This window comes from Coregonus clupeaformis, unplaced genomic scaffold, assembly GCF_020615455.1.
Source record: "Coregonus clupeaformis isolate EN_2021a unplaced genomic scaffold, ASM2061545v1 scaf0505, whole genome shotgun sequence".
NCBI lineage: Eukaryota > Metazoa > Chordata > Actinopteri > Salmoniformes > Salmonidae > Coregonus > Coregonus clupeaformis.
In genome coordinates this window covers 156,651-171,986 of record NW_025533960.1, presented here as the reverse complement: position 1 = coordinate 171,986, position 15,336 = coordinate 156,651, and the positions used below count along the sequence as shown (strand labels likewise).

The following is a 15,336-nucleotide window of genomic DNA, read 5'->3' as shown; positions in this document are numbered from 1 at the left end:
CATATTGTGGTGAATTTCACAGTAAATGTAATGTTAGTATATCATAACATTACATTTCATATTCTCCACATTTTCCCTCCTGAAAATTCGAATTGTTCTTTTTCATCACCAGAAAGCATGGAATGGGTTTATCCTATCTTATCAGGGGACAAACCTCAGATTTTATGGAATATAATTTTTACATAAGATATAATAATAATATTCTTATTTTCTCTCTATTTTCATAGGTGTCATCAGCAAAGCAATGACAGAAGGTATGTAGGGTGCTCATATTGCCTAGCGTTTCTATGCCACTTTAATCAACTTTAATACGGTCCTTCCATTTCACAGCATGTGTGTGTGCTCATGTGCAAGCCTGCTTGTGTGTACAGTATACTGTGAGTACATAACAAGATGTGTAAAGATATGTTCTGCCTGTGTATCAGTGTGCAGTGGTGCATGAATGTCTATGTATGTCTGAGACAAGAGTGTATTATTTGAAGGTGAACAACACAGGCAGACAGTGCTAACTAGGTGTTGGTCTCTGTGGTCCAGGCTGTGAGATACTGTCTGTTTCTCCATAGGACCGTGCATGACAGGCTTCAGACAGATCTATGTATCAGACATACAGCTCCAGACTCTTGTGGGTTTCTATTAAATGCATCTTTACACCCACAGAAAGCATATGCTGCTATAGATACAGTACTGTAGAACCACATATTTGATGGTGGATCAGCAATGTAAATATGGCTGTAGCAATCCTTTATGACTTTCACGTGTTGGTCCTTAGGATGAAGTAGTCTGCTCTCGCATTGATTTGCTAATATCGTGGTGTGATATTCATAGTCCTAAGACTCCCAACATTGATAACTTGGGGATAGTGACTGTGAATAACAATAAGCTCAAATGTGTTGATGCTACATATCCCTTGTAAACATATGCTAGCTAAAAGTTCTTACGAGAAAACTTCAATCATGTTTTAGATGTGAAACCTTTGAACATGAATGACTAACAGAGGCTATACAGGCTGTGGATACGATACAATGTTGATATCTGTGAGCTTTGACAGTGAACAGAATACCACTCCAAAACCTTGAAGTCTGTCTCACTACTTCCTTTCTATCAAACATGTGTACACAAACTCACTCACAGATAAACTACATTTGTTGACATTTTTCTCATTCTGCCCCAGCTAATTTCTGTCGCCCATTATCTTGGTGAGCGAGTGACAACCTAAGCCTCAGTTTCCGTCTATCCAGCACACACAAAGCAAGCAGCCAGCATTTCCAGCGAGGCGCCAGGGCTCGGCAGCCTGATAACATTGTGCAGTGCTAATGTTTGGGAGGAAGGAGTTAGTGGCGGCGGGGTACAAGGCCACTTCTTGTCACACAGAGAGACGAGATTACACTGTTCAGGCTGAGAGAGAGGCTGGTTAGTTAACACAAAAAGCCAGCTCTGATCTTCGAACAACCAAAGCAGCTTAACAACAAGGCTTTCTTGGTTCTACTTGTGATTTACGTACTCTTACTATGTTGTGCCCCATCCACTGTTGTGTGTATAATTATTGTGTGTCCTCCTCCTAAGACTGTCTAAAACCAGGCTCTTAGAAAACCCCTGGGAAAGCTGACTGCCAAAAATGAATAAAGTAGGCATATGGTTAACAAAATACTCTGTATGTAGCACTGTGCAATACCATATGCGTCAAAGAAAGGAAGGTGAAGACCCTCTTCTCAGCCCTGTCCCCAGGTCCTAGCACTAAGAGCAGCATTCATATCCCTGCTCATTTCCCTTCCTGGAATGTGCATTGACCACAATGCTGGTTCTGGTTGTTGTTGGTCCCCTACAGGGAATATTAGCTCAGCTATGGCGCCTAGCAGTCTACAGCCATGTATGTGGCCTAGGGGAAATATAGCAATGGGCGCATTACCACACCAAATGCTTATTGCTATGGTTGTGGCCTTTCAGTGGCCTGCTGTGCTGAGAGCTGTGCAGCGCTAGCACTGTCCATGGCATGCGACTGCTGACAAAGAGCTACTATATTCCTAATGAAACCTATTTTGGAGGCTATGGCGGCTATGGCGCTGCCCTTTCATTAATACCCATCTGGCTCCCTGCGCCTGGCCATTATGACTCCTGACACATTTTGAGCCAACAGCCGCAGTTGCCTCCAGCACCATGTTAGTGGAATAGGATGTGGTACAGCTGGGTGGCTGTAAGGGGATCTGGATGGATGATGCCATTATAGCAAGGTTGGCTATCACTAGCTACAGACACCTCTGGTTCAGTGAGCTCATTTTGGCGCTGACATATGCTTCATCACTCAGCTAAACTGATATGTTCATGCAGGTCCAAGGCAATATGAACCATCATAGACCTGGTACTTCATTCAGCATTTGTCCACTTGAAAGTGAGAGCCGAACCAAACAAAGATGCATTTAGACAAAGCTAATGAGTAAGACTGTAACTTAACCCAGACCATATGAATCTTCAGTGATGCAAATATGACGCTTCCTCTCCCTTGACCTCTGACCCCTGTCATGGAAACACCAGCAATTACCCACAAGGCCACTCTAGGAAGTGACCGTTCACTGCGAAGGTCCCCTGCTAAAGACTGACAGTCACCGGCCCCCACAGCCAGGAAAGCAAGGTCCCTAATCCCTAGCTAAGAGTGTCACAGTAAAACCATCCCCGTCAACATTCGTTTCAGCCCGGAAAGCAGTGATGATAATTATCTGGTCATTCATTAACTCATTAATTTCCTGCCTGGTGGATGACATGTAGAGTGGCAGTTTGCTGATTAACCTAACGTGAATAACAGCAGCGTCGCGTCTCTTATCGTCCTGGAAGGCGGCGCCGCTGTCTCACGGTGAGAGCTACAGCTTAAGACGGGGGGATGCTAGGGAGGTGACGGCTCTCTGACAGGCAGACAGGAAGGGGAGGCAAAGGGGGTGTGGGAAGAAATGTGAGCCGATGTCATTTGTAATAGCTTAGACTTAATAAGGTGGCAGTTGCAGAAACACTGACTAAATGAATAGTTTCTATTATCTACTCTGCTTTTCATGTTGACTACATCAACAAACGTGTCGTTGCTCCCAAATATTATTGTATTTTCTCATTGTCATTGAATGAGAAAAGTTGTAAAAAGCTCAAACTTTTCAGTTTGACATTTTTATGGGTTCTATATGTAATTGTGTCTGCACACTCTCTCTTCTTGAAAGTGTCATTACTGAAGTGAAATGGAGTCTGTATTCCTCAATCAGTCTGTCTGTAGTGGCTGGCCTGATTGGATAGATTCAGCAGGCTGCTTTTCTGTGGGAATGCTTATCAAATGCATCCTCGCTTCAAAGCAACGGCACCAAAGAAATGCTGCTGCGACAATCACAGATCATCTCCATTCCATTGCCTCCATTTTCTCTCATCTGCAGGGAGAACTTTGCATTTGGTTGCTTTTGAGAGAGAGGACACCAATTATACTGTCCCAGTCTATATGAAGTATTTCTATCAAAATATTTATTGTTTCGATTTGAAACCCTCAGTCATTTAGTGTGTCTAGATTACTCAATAGTGTTTTGAAATGGTATGTTTGAGCAATAGTGCTGCTGTGGTCCTAGTTGGATATATCCACTCTCTGAAACACTGAAAATGTGCCCTAGAAATCTCAGCTTATTTTTGGGCCTATTTGCAATTGTCCTTCAAGGGTTTCTCCCTCTCTTCTGAAGAACAACTCTGTGGACAACACAGAGAATTTATGTAACCCCCTTAGTGTTCCTATGAAGTTACCGCATCTCATTCTGTTGACTACTCTTTCCCATACAGAAGTGCTATGTTGTTATCGACACACCACAGACCACGGGGACAGAATACAAACCTAACACCCTATTTCATCCTATAGGGAGGAAAAGAGAGAACAGGCTACTATTTTCCCACGTCTTGGCTTTGGTCAAGATAGATTGTGGAGATGAGTATTGGGAAAAACGACAGCATGCCCGATACAATACAGCTTGTATTGACTGATGTATAAACTGTAGATTCAATCACTATTTAATTATATGATTGTCACGACTTCCGCCGAAGGCTGCCTCCCCTCCTTGTTCAGGCAGGCTTGGCGTTCGTCAGTCACCGGCTTACTAGCCACTGCCGCTCCATATATCATCATTCCATTTGTCTTGTCTTGTCAATTACACACACCTGGTTCTTATCCCCTCATTAGTCCGTGTATAAGTGTTCCCTCTGCCCCCCCCTTGTCCTTGTGGGTGATTGTTTAATTGTGAGAGTAGTGTAGCTCGGTGGAGCTACTCGTACCCATCTTGTTATTGCCGGGGTAGATATTTCCCCTGTGCCTGTTATTGTTGGAGCTACCGTAACCTTGTATTGCCAGGGTAGATTTTCCCCTGTGCCTGTTTCGATTTTGTCGCTATCCAGCGCTATTTGTGTCTGACGGAATAAACTCTGCATTCGGTGATTACCCTCCTGCGCCTGACTCCTTCTATCACACTCATCACAATGATATCCGCGGCTAATTAATATATGCAACAGCTTCCTTAATGCCCTGTGACTGTAGGGGTGGATTGGCTGGAGAAATGTCCTGTATAAAATTGAACAGTAGAGTTAGATTAACTTAAGGCCATTTTTCTGTTTTACAATTATTATATTGATTTACTCTCTCTCCTTTCTCCTCCTCTTCTCCTCCCTCTCTCCCTGACTTTTCGCTCTGTCTGTTTGTGGGTTGATATAGTATCTGAGATTAACTCCATGAACGGTAGTTTCCTCCCGATGGCAAGGGTATATCGCTCGGCCCATTGCTTCCTACAGTTGCTATCACTGTCATGCACATTTGTTTGTTCTGGTTACACCTTAACTTTCGCTCGGTAAGCTATTTTCAGACATCCGATACTCTATTCCATCAGTGTGTTTCAATCTTATATACTATAGCATTGATACTGTATGTTTAACATGAACGTTTTCATGACTGTCTGGGGAAATATAATTTAGGTATTATATATCTGGGAGACTTCCTGTGCTTTCTCAAATGAACCACATAGGCTACTGTACTGTATAGTGTGTGAACTGCAGCATTTTACAGAAGATCTAGTTTAGGGGTTCCCAAATGTTTTTGGCCCGAGACCCCATTTTCATATCAAAATGTTTTCAGCACCCCACCAAGTAATGTAATCAACGGCCAATGTTCACTTTCTTTATTTGGGCTATGATAGTTTATTACAAATCAGTCTGACTGTACTTTTGACAGTATTTAAATCTGAAGGAAGTACAGTGCATTCGAAAGTATTCAGACCCCTTGACTTTTTCCACATTTTGTTACGTTAAAGCCTTATTCTAAAATTGATTAAATCGTTTTTCCCCTCATCAATCTACACACAATACCCCATATTGACAAAGCCAAACGGGTTTTGAAATTTCAGCAAAAAATGTTTTTACAATAACTGAAATAACACATTTACATAATTATTCAGACCCTTTACTCAGTACTTTGTTGAAGCACCTTTGGCAGCAATTACAGCCTTGAGTCTTCTTGGGTATGGCGCTACAAGCTTGGCACACCTGTATTTGGGAATTTCTCCCATTTTCTCTGCAGATCCTCTCAAGCTCTGTCAGGTTGGATGGGGAGCGTTGCTGCACAGCTATTTTCAGGTCTCTCCAGAGATGTTCGATCGGGCTCTGGCTGGGCCACTCAAGGACATTCAGAGACTTGTCCCAAAGCCACTTCTGCGTTGTCTTGACTGTGTGCTTAGGGTCGTTGTCCTGTTGGAAGGTGAACCTTCGCGCTCAGTCTGAGGTCCTGAGTACTCTGAAGCAGGTTTTCATCAAGGATCTCTCTGTACTTTGCTCCGTTCATCTTTGCCTCGATCCTGACTAGTCTCCTAGTCCCTGCCGCTGAACACATCCCAACAGCATGATGCTGCCAACACCATGCTTCACTGTAGGGATGGTGCCAGGTTTCCTCCAGACATGACGCTTGGCATTCAGGCCAAAGAGTTCAATCTTGATTTCATCAGACCAGAGAATCTTGTTTCTCATGGTCTGAGAGTCTTTAGGTGCCTTTTGGCAAACTCCAAGCGGGCTGTCATGTGCCTTTTACTGAGGAATGTCTTCCATCTGGCCACTCTACCATAAAGGCCTGATTGGTGGAGTGCTGCAGAGATGGTTGTCCTTCTGGAAGGTTCTCCCATCTCCACAGAGGAACTCTAGAGCTCTGCCAGAGTGACCATCAGGTTCTTGGTTACTTCCCTGACCAAAGCCCTTCTTCCCTGATTGCTCAGTTTGGCCGGGCGGTCAGCTCAAGGAAGAGTCTTGGAGGTTCCAAACTTCCTTCATTTAAGAATGATGGAGGCCACTGTGTTCTTGGGGACCTTCAATGCTGCAGAAATGTTTTGGTTATTTTCCCCAGATCTGTGCCTCGACACAATCCTGTCTTGGAGCTCTATGGACAATTCCTTCGACCTCATGGGTTGGTGTTTGCTCTGACATGCACTGTCAACTGTGGGACCTTATATATACAGGTGTCTGCCTTTCCAAATCATGTCCAATCAATTGAATTTACCACAGGTGGACTTCAATCAAGTTGTAGAAACATCTCAAGGATGATCAGGAAACATGATGCACCTGAGCTCAAATTCAAGTCTTATAGCAAAGGGTCTGAATACTTATGTAAATAAGGCATTTCTGTTTTTTATTTTTAATACAATCGCTTTGTCATTATGGGGTATTGTGTGTAGATTGTTGAGGATTTTTTTTTATTTAATCCATTTTAGAATAAGGCTGAAACGTAACAAATGTGGGAAAAGTCAAGGGGTCTGAATACTTTCCGAAGGCACTGTATAGTTTCAAATGACTGAAATGCATCAGAAATGTATTGGAAAGTTCAGAAGATCATCAGGCAATGATTTTGTATGATCTTCTGTGTAGAAAAGAATGCATCTTTCTTTTTACCCCAGTCTGATTTAGGGTCTAGTCATGTCCATTCTGAGTCCTGTACGGCTTGTAGAGGGAAACAGAAGACACATACGTGTTCCTGAGAGTCTTATCTTTCAGTGATGGGGTCATATTTTCTAACTTAAACGATAGAGCCACATTTGTAGGAAAAAAACCGAAACCGCTCTGTTTATTACAACTGCATCTAGCGGCTACGGAGGTTATTGACGTAACCCTGGTTCTATGAACCAAGCACGATTTAATTTATTTTATTTCAGTTTGGGAAACGCTGAGCTAGTTGAAACCGAGGGATAATGGGACCGATATTAAAGTCACAAAAGACTGCCCAGACCTTTATGGTCTGTCGGCATTGACAGGATTAGTCCAGATGCTGAATATATATGTATAATATATACTCTAAGATTAACCTTAAAGGAAGAGTCAATTTCCTCTAGTAGCATCTTATGTTTTTTTTTATTTTGCTGTGTGACATGATATCTTTTCCAAAAGCAAGCAGTAGTATTGACAGTGGAATAAATTATATTTATAGCAAGATATCTCATGATGCCTTTTTGATGGATGTATGTGGGTGTGTATGCGTGTCTCTGTCTGTCCTACAGGTCGAGCCGGTGTGAAGCAGCCCCGTAACCAGCCGAGGTTCTTCACCATGGAGGGAGATGAAGAAGAGAGCATGAGTGAGTCCCCTCCATTTCACCACACTGGTCCCTATACTTGCTGTCATGTTGTTATGCTTGTGAAGTGCTTACACACACTAATAATATAATATCCCTAGTAGTGCAAAACGATTTACTCGGTTATATGATTTCAAGTTGAAAACTGCTATCAATAACACAACATTATTGGAAGGAATCCAGTGAGGAGAATTGTAGGCCTATAATGTATTAAATCTCCTCTCCCTGATTTGTTTGTGTAGGATTGACCTTGAGAAAGTGTCATCAGACTGTGTTTCCTGGCTCAGGAGGGTAGGATCAGAGTTTAATCTCCCGTTCAGGGGGAGATGAGGGGATATGTCCTGCGTTATTTCAGACCGTTTTAAGAGACGGATTCTAAGCTTGACCCCCTGCTCTTCTCGAAAAGCTTCTAAAACCCCACAGAGTACCTCCTCTAGGTTCTGAGAGCAGTTATAGTTCAGCCTTAAACTGCCTGTAACAAGCCTGGGAGGGTTATTGAGGAAAGGAAGCTCTTTCTATAGTCAAAATACAGGGTTTGTCAACAACAACAAACAATTCCAAGCCCAATGGGGCTGTCTCATGTTGTAAGGTGCAGAGAGAGAGAGAGGGGCTGTATGTATCTATGGAGCAGATGTTGAATTCATTCAGCGCAGTGCTTTGCCCCAGGACCATCACATAGATCCCATTACACACTTGACAGTTATGATGTTAGGACATGTTGTATGTTAGGACAGCCCTAATCCTCCTGCTTCCCTGTTACACCAAGCCCAACCCACATGGGAGCTCACTTGGATTACTGTGTCGGTCAGGGACGTCCTTGCTGCACAACACACAGTTGAGGGTTGTTGGCAGGCCGATGGGTATACATTACCAAGGTTACTCAAGGGCTTTCTGGTTAATGTGTGTGTGTGTGTGTGTGTGTGTGTGTGTGTGTGTGTGTGTGTGTGTGTGTGTGTGTGTGTGTGTGTGTGTGTTTCAGGGTCAGAACTGAGCATGGTTGGCGGCGGACAGTGTTGTCGTGGCGTGGTCAATCACAATGCTCTGTTGTTAAATAATCTCTCTTTCCCAACAGGGTTGTAATCACTACTCCCCTCCTGTTGAGCTGGGCGCTAGCAGCATTGTGTTTTTTACACTGTTTATATTTTCTCTTGCATGCCTGTTATTTACATTACCACAACTACCAGCCTAGTCACAAAAAAAATCTGATATATACTCTGTACACTTTGTTTTAGAAAATGATGATATACAGCTTGGTCCAGAGCTAAATTATAATGAAAAGAAAACTATTATTTGAATACATTTTTGACTGCAGTGGTGCATGAAAATCCCAGAAAACACTTGTTTGTTTGTCTCTAGCACCTCCATTTTGGGAGGTGGCGATATCCTTATTTTGTCCCTCTTCTCTCCAAGCCCCTTTTCACTACCTTCTTCTCTCCTCCTGCATTTTATACAAGGATGTATTTGATCCCTGAGCGCCGAAAAGGAGTAACCTATCGAGCTTTTGCTGGAGGATGTTATAAATGAAAATTTACACCAAGTTCCATCAGCTTTGTAATCAGGACGTGGCGATATGTGTGTCCTCCAACCACAGCTACACCTAATTTATTAATACCATGATAAATACAACCCCTTACAGTTAAATTGGTCATGTAGTCCTTCACAGGACATTTCTAGAAGTTTTGAGAGCCAGTTCTTCAATAACACAGATGAATAGATAATCAGGAGCCAGATGACAACACTGAAATGTTTAGACATTTTGGTGGGGGTTACTTTTGTATTTACACTGCCTATGTCTTTGGTAGTGCTTATTCTGAAAAATATATAAATAAATAAAATATAAAGATTTTCCTCAGAAATCTGTCCTTTCATCAAGTTTTTTTCAGGCCCCTTTGATTGTATTGAAGGTTAATGTTGATACTAATATTACTATGTATTTAACATACAATGTTTTCTATAATGACTACTTATGAATCTAACATACATAGGAACACACATCACTTGTCCAGTTACAAAGAGAGATAAAGGAATCTATAAATTTTACATTTACAAGATCCGCAAACGAGGCGTTGTAGTTACTCTTTCTGGGCACCGCAGGTTCGAGCAGCACCGATGTTAAGGAAAACCGCAACCTGGACAACGTGGTCTCCTCCTCCAAGGAGGGGTTGGGGGGTGAGGGGGCAGCTCACCTCCCTAATGGGGGCAGTGCAGGGTGTGGAGGGGGCAGGAAGCGTCCCTTAGAAGAGGGTAATAACGGGCATCACAACAGCAAGTACAGGCCCAAGAAGCGTAAGAAAATGCCCGGGCCCATTCTGCCCAAAAATGCCCTGATGCAGCTGAATGAGATCAAGCCTGGGCTGCAGTACAAGCTGCTGTCTCAGACCGGTCCGGTCCACGCACCCGTGTTCGTCATGACCGTCGAGGTCAATGGGCAGCTGTTCGAGGGCTCCGGCCCCACCAAGAAGAAGGCTAAGCTCAACTCGGCTGAGAAGGCTCTGCGGTCGTTCGTTCAGTTCCCCAACGCCTCCGAGGCGCACATGGCAATGGGCCGGACGCTAACGGTCAACACAGACTTTACCTCCGACCAGGCTGACTTCCCGGACATGTTGTTTAATGGGTTTGAGACCCCGGCCCCTCCGGAAGAGTCCTTCTACCTGGGCTCAAATGGTACCAATGGCTCCTTCAGCTCCCTGGGACTAGTAGAGTACCCCCTGCTGGCGAACTCAGGTACTACCGCCCTGAGTCAGTCCTCGTTAGGCCTACCACCCACCCCGTTCGTCCCAGCCTTCGTCTCCCCCGCTATTGCCAAGAACCCTGTCATGATCCTCAACGAACTCACGACCCGGGCTAAAGTACGACTTTGTGTCAGAGAGTGGAGAGAGCCACGCCAAGAACTTTTGCCATGTCCGTGGTGGTTGACACACAGACGTTCCAAGGCTCAGGCCGCAATAAGAAGCTGGCCAAGGCCCGGGCGGCGCAGGCTGCTCTCTCTGCCCTCTTTAACATGCAACTGGACCAGACACCGTCCAGACAGCCTATACCCAGAGAGGGCCTGCAACTGCACCTGCCACAGGTAAGAACTACTACTGCCCACACCACGTTCACTAAGATACTGTTGGATGACATGCTAGTTTCATATGGTTATTTGAAAAGCTTACTTTGAATGTAAGGCACAGAATAGCACATAGTAACCTTATAATGCAGGACAACCCCCCACACCCCCCACCCCCCTCTCCCCATCGGAAATCTTGTGGAGCAATAGAAAAATTGTAGTAGTATGCAGAGACTCTTCTTAACTCTATCTGGGTGGTTTAACCCCAAGAAATAAGAGAGCAATGGTCAGATATGTCAGTTTGGTTCATCCTCCATTGCAGGCAGTATTCAACGTTCACTTCCTATTAACTATTCTCAGTTTAATTGACTTGATGGTCTAACCAGCTCATTATAAGCCTCTGACAGGGCTTAATTGAAAAGGAGACGAAGCTTTGAGAGACAGTGGTGCATTACAGCCTTGAACGTTCCACGTTGCTTTGTGTACACTCAAATCTATTTACACATCACTTAATCCCGTACCCCTAATCCCTCCTGCCTGAGATAACGACTGACGAGGCAAGGTAATTTAAACTGTAATCTTAATTAACATCAGCTCCTGAATGCTATTCAAACATACCTATTGATTAGACAAGCTGCCTGCTCCGTTGGCCTGCTTTAGAACAGATCAGTCAATGAAGCGGATGGATGATTTGCGTTGCAGCGTTTAAGCTCCCTGGTGTCTTGTCTGTCACTCATCCCTATCTAAACCCTTTTATTTGCAGTTAGTATGTCTGATCCCTGAAGAAGTAGGCACCTCTAATCTATTATACTGCACTAGCCTGTCTTCTGTTCTGTTACCTGAGCTTCAGTTTGAGAAAGCAGTGTCTCATAGGGGTACCCTGGATTGTCATTGCCTCGATGATTTCTAATGTACACATTCATGTGGAGGTTTTGGTTAGATTTTCAATTGATCATAGATGTTTCATCAGAGCTATATGATAAGTCAGAAAGGTGGTCCTCATAATGTTTAATCTTCTCCAGGAACTTACCCCTCTCCTCCCTCCCCTTCTCTGTGTCTTGCCTTCTATTCTGTCTGGGTTTAGTCTCTGGTTTAAGGCCTCGGTTTTTCTTCTGATGTTATGATGCCGAAACCCGGTATCTCATGCTCTGCTTGGTGGTTATCTCAGGTTCTAGCTGATGCTGTGTCCGGTCTGGTAGTTGACAAGTTCAGTGAGTTGACGGATAACTTCACATCCCCGCACGCACGCCGGAAGGTCCTAGCAGGCATTGTCATGACAACAGGTACTGTTAGAATAATTTATTTTCCCAAAGGAAATTTGACTTTAAGTTGATTGTTAATCTCTGACTCTCTGTCAAATGGAGAGAGCCCCACTGGTGCTGCATGGATCACAACTGGGGGTTTCATTAGAAACTAATCACGAAAAAATATGTTTGCCTAATTTACATTGTATATTAGGTATCACTTTACATTTCCTAGTTGATTTTATCACTGCATCATGAAACAAGAGAAACAAATGATATACTGTATTCAGTAGATGTAGTTTATATACCATTTTAAACTATTTCGTCTCACAATCCACACGTCCCGCCCAGGCACCGATGTCAAGGAGGCACAAGTGATCTGTGTTTCCACGGGGACCAAGTGTATAAACGGCGAGTACATGAGCGACCGCGGCCTGGCTTTGAACGACTGCCATGCTGAGATCATTGCTCGGCGTTCCCTCCTTAGGTACATGTATGCACAGCTGGAACACTTCCTCGGGTAAGTCACTGTAAACACGGAGACTGGGTTAGTAGAGACCGACTGGTCAACAACAATCATAAACAATTTCATTTTACCGGAAGAAACAAATGCCAACGTTACCCTTGTCTTACCCAGCGTCCGCCTGTCTCTCCGTCTTTCCGTGTGTCCGTCTGCCATAGCAACAACAGAGAGGAGCAGCAGAAGTCGATATTCACGAGGTGTGAGAACAAGCAGGGCTTTCGTCTGAAGGAAAATGTGCAGTTCCACCTGTACATCAGCACGTCGCCCTGCGGAGACGCACGTATCTTCTCACCCCATGAGGCTGCCTTTGAGGGTGAGACTTTTGCCCTGGGTGGCTCTTCTTCTTATGCTTCTTCTTCTTCATTTTAAAATGCTTCTTCTTCATCATTTTAAAGGCTTATTTCCTTTCCATTTCATCCACAGATCAGGGAGACAAGCATCCTAACAGGAAAGCCGTGGTCAGCTGAGGACCAAGATAGAGTCTGGAGAGGGGACCATCCCTGTGAAAGTCAGTAACACCATCCAGACCTGGGACGGGTACTGCAGGGAGAGAGGCTGCTCACCATGTCCTGCAGTGACAAGATCGCCAGGTCTGTGTCTATCTTTGACACCACTCCTTTTTACTAGGTTGTATGTTTTAACAACCAGTCAAACTGTAACCATTCAGAAGGTGTCCAGTCATTTTCATGGAATGAAGATTTAAATATGACTTTCTTAAAAAACACCAACAATGTAAATCTACTATTTATGCCATTATTGTGAACTTTGTCCGACTTTTCACAAGTCAGAGATAGCCGCAAAGGCTTTTGCTTGAGGAAATCACATGGACAGCAAAAGCCCAGAGAACAAGCCTTGAAGAAACAATCTAACAAACTTTACTGAGATCTAAAGTGAATAAATCAACAATATTGTTCATGATTACACACCTGCAGTTTGAGGAGCTGTTGCAGTTCCTAGGGCACACCCAGCAGGGATGCCATTTCCGTGGAGATTAATCAAAGGCCTAATCACGGCTCTAGCATAATCATACCTGTAGCACTGCTCTGTTGGCAGAGTGTTACACAAGTGATTGGGACTTGAGAGAGAGAGAGGTTAGCTAGCCTGAGGAATGCACTAATCAGAATCATTTGAATAGCATCTGACTCCAGGCAATAAACACCCTTCATCACTAAAAGTGGAGCTTAATTTTCAAGAAATAGGAAATGTCCAACTGAGAGGCTATTACATATTATTTTCTTCAACTCAGGTTGCATTATTAGGTGGAGAAAAACAGGGTACAAGAAGACATTTTCCAATTCAACCTCTGCGTTCAGACTGATCGAAATGTTCAGGGTAAAATCCGAAAACTCAAAATAGTTTTTAACTTAGACTTGGGTCTTATCCATACCTTACACTCAGAAATGTCTGTGTTTTGTGGTGGTAAGACTCAAAAGGTTGTGTGACTCAAAAGCAGTGCATCCCTATGATCAGCACTTCTCACTACGCCCTTCTCTCAGGTGGAACGTAGTAGGGATCCAGGGCTCTCTGATGTGTTACTTCACGGAGCCCATCTACTTCTCCAGCATTATCCTGGGCAGTCTGTACCACGCAGACCACCTCTCCAGAGCCATGTACCAGAGGATCGCTGACATTGAGGACCTGCCTCAGACGTTCAATCTCAACCGGCCACTTCTGAGCGGTTCGTCCTACTCATCCTACATCCTACTCCTACTTAGTTTATGTCAGACACAGCCCCTGGATTGTCCTGAAAAAATATATCTCACAAAGGAATCTTTTAAGTCACTTTCTCTTCTCTGCAGGAATAAGCAACGCAGAAGCACGGCAGCCGGGGAAAGCTCCTAACTTCAGTGTGAACTGGGCTGTGGGAGACCAGGGGTTAGAGGTCATCAACGCCATGACAGGCAAGGACGACTTGGGACGGCCCTCGAGGCTCTGCAAGCACGCCCTCTACAGCCGCTGGGTGCGCCTATACTGCAAGGTAGGCTACTTAACCCGCACAACACCTTATATACTCTCAGGTGGCTTTTGCTGTGTGTGTCTGGGTATGTTCCAAGAACTCAATTTACCAACGTAAATGTTTTGACATCGTGTTTTTTCACTTGATTGTTGAATAATTTCTTACCGTGTTTTATTCTTGTCCAATTAAAACCTCTCTCTTCCTGACTTTAGCTTTCACAGACTCTGAGAATCAAAGGTGCCAAACCCAGCTTGTACCATGACGCCAAACAGGCAGCGTTGGAGTACCATGCTGCCAAGCAGACTCTGACCAAGGAATTCCACAAGGCAGGACTGGGAGCCTGGGTCAAGAAACCTATCGAACAGGACCAGTTCTCACTCCAGTCCTGAGTGGATTGTTTTCATAGAAATAGAATGACTATGTTATTCAAAAATGTGTATGGAGTTGTTATCATGGGAGGAAGAGGAGGCTCAGATGAAGATACTACTCCTACCAACTGTTTAGACGTCATTTGTTCTGTGTGTGGATGACACTCACACAACCCTTGTTCCCTCTCCTGATCACTCCACTTTTGACCATAAGACATTGAATTTGGTTGAATTTTGTCTTATTGTTTTTCTCAATGACTCACTGTAAAGGCTTGTTTTCATTATTGTTTGTGTCAAAATAATTATGATTGTTATTGATGTTTCATTAGTTTCATGATGTTTATTTCACTTACATTAGTAACCTAACACGTGAAATATGACAGCTGTAAAACTGGAAACCTGGGATTTTTTAAATGGATTTTGTTGATACATTTTATAAATCAATACATGCAAAAATCAACTGAAATCAGTTGGCTATCTACAGACAAACCTTGTCTACACTCACTGTATGATTATGCCAAATATATAGAAAGCTTTCAAGCTTACCTCCCAGTAGTGGTCATAACAATAGCTATTTTTCTGTCTTCTTCCTAA

At 43.7% G+C, this 15,336-nt stretch overlaps 1 pseudogene; it reads left to right on the top strand.

The window, feature by feature from the left end:
* The first annotated feature begins 228 nt into the window (after window positions 1–228).
* On the top strand, window positions 229–14,814 carry LOC123484951 (annotated as a pseudogene).
* The last annotated feature ends 522 nt before the right edge of the window (window positions 14,815–15,336 follow it).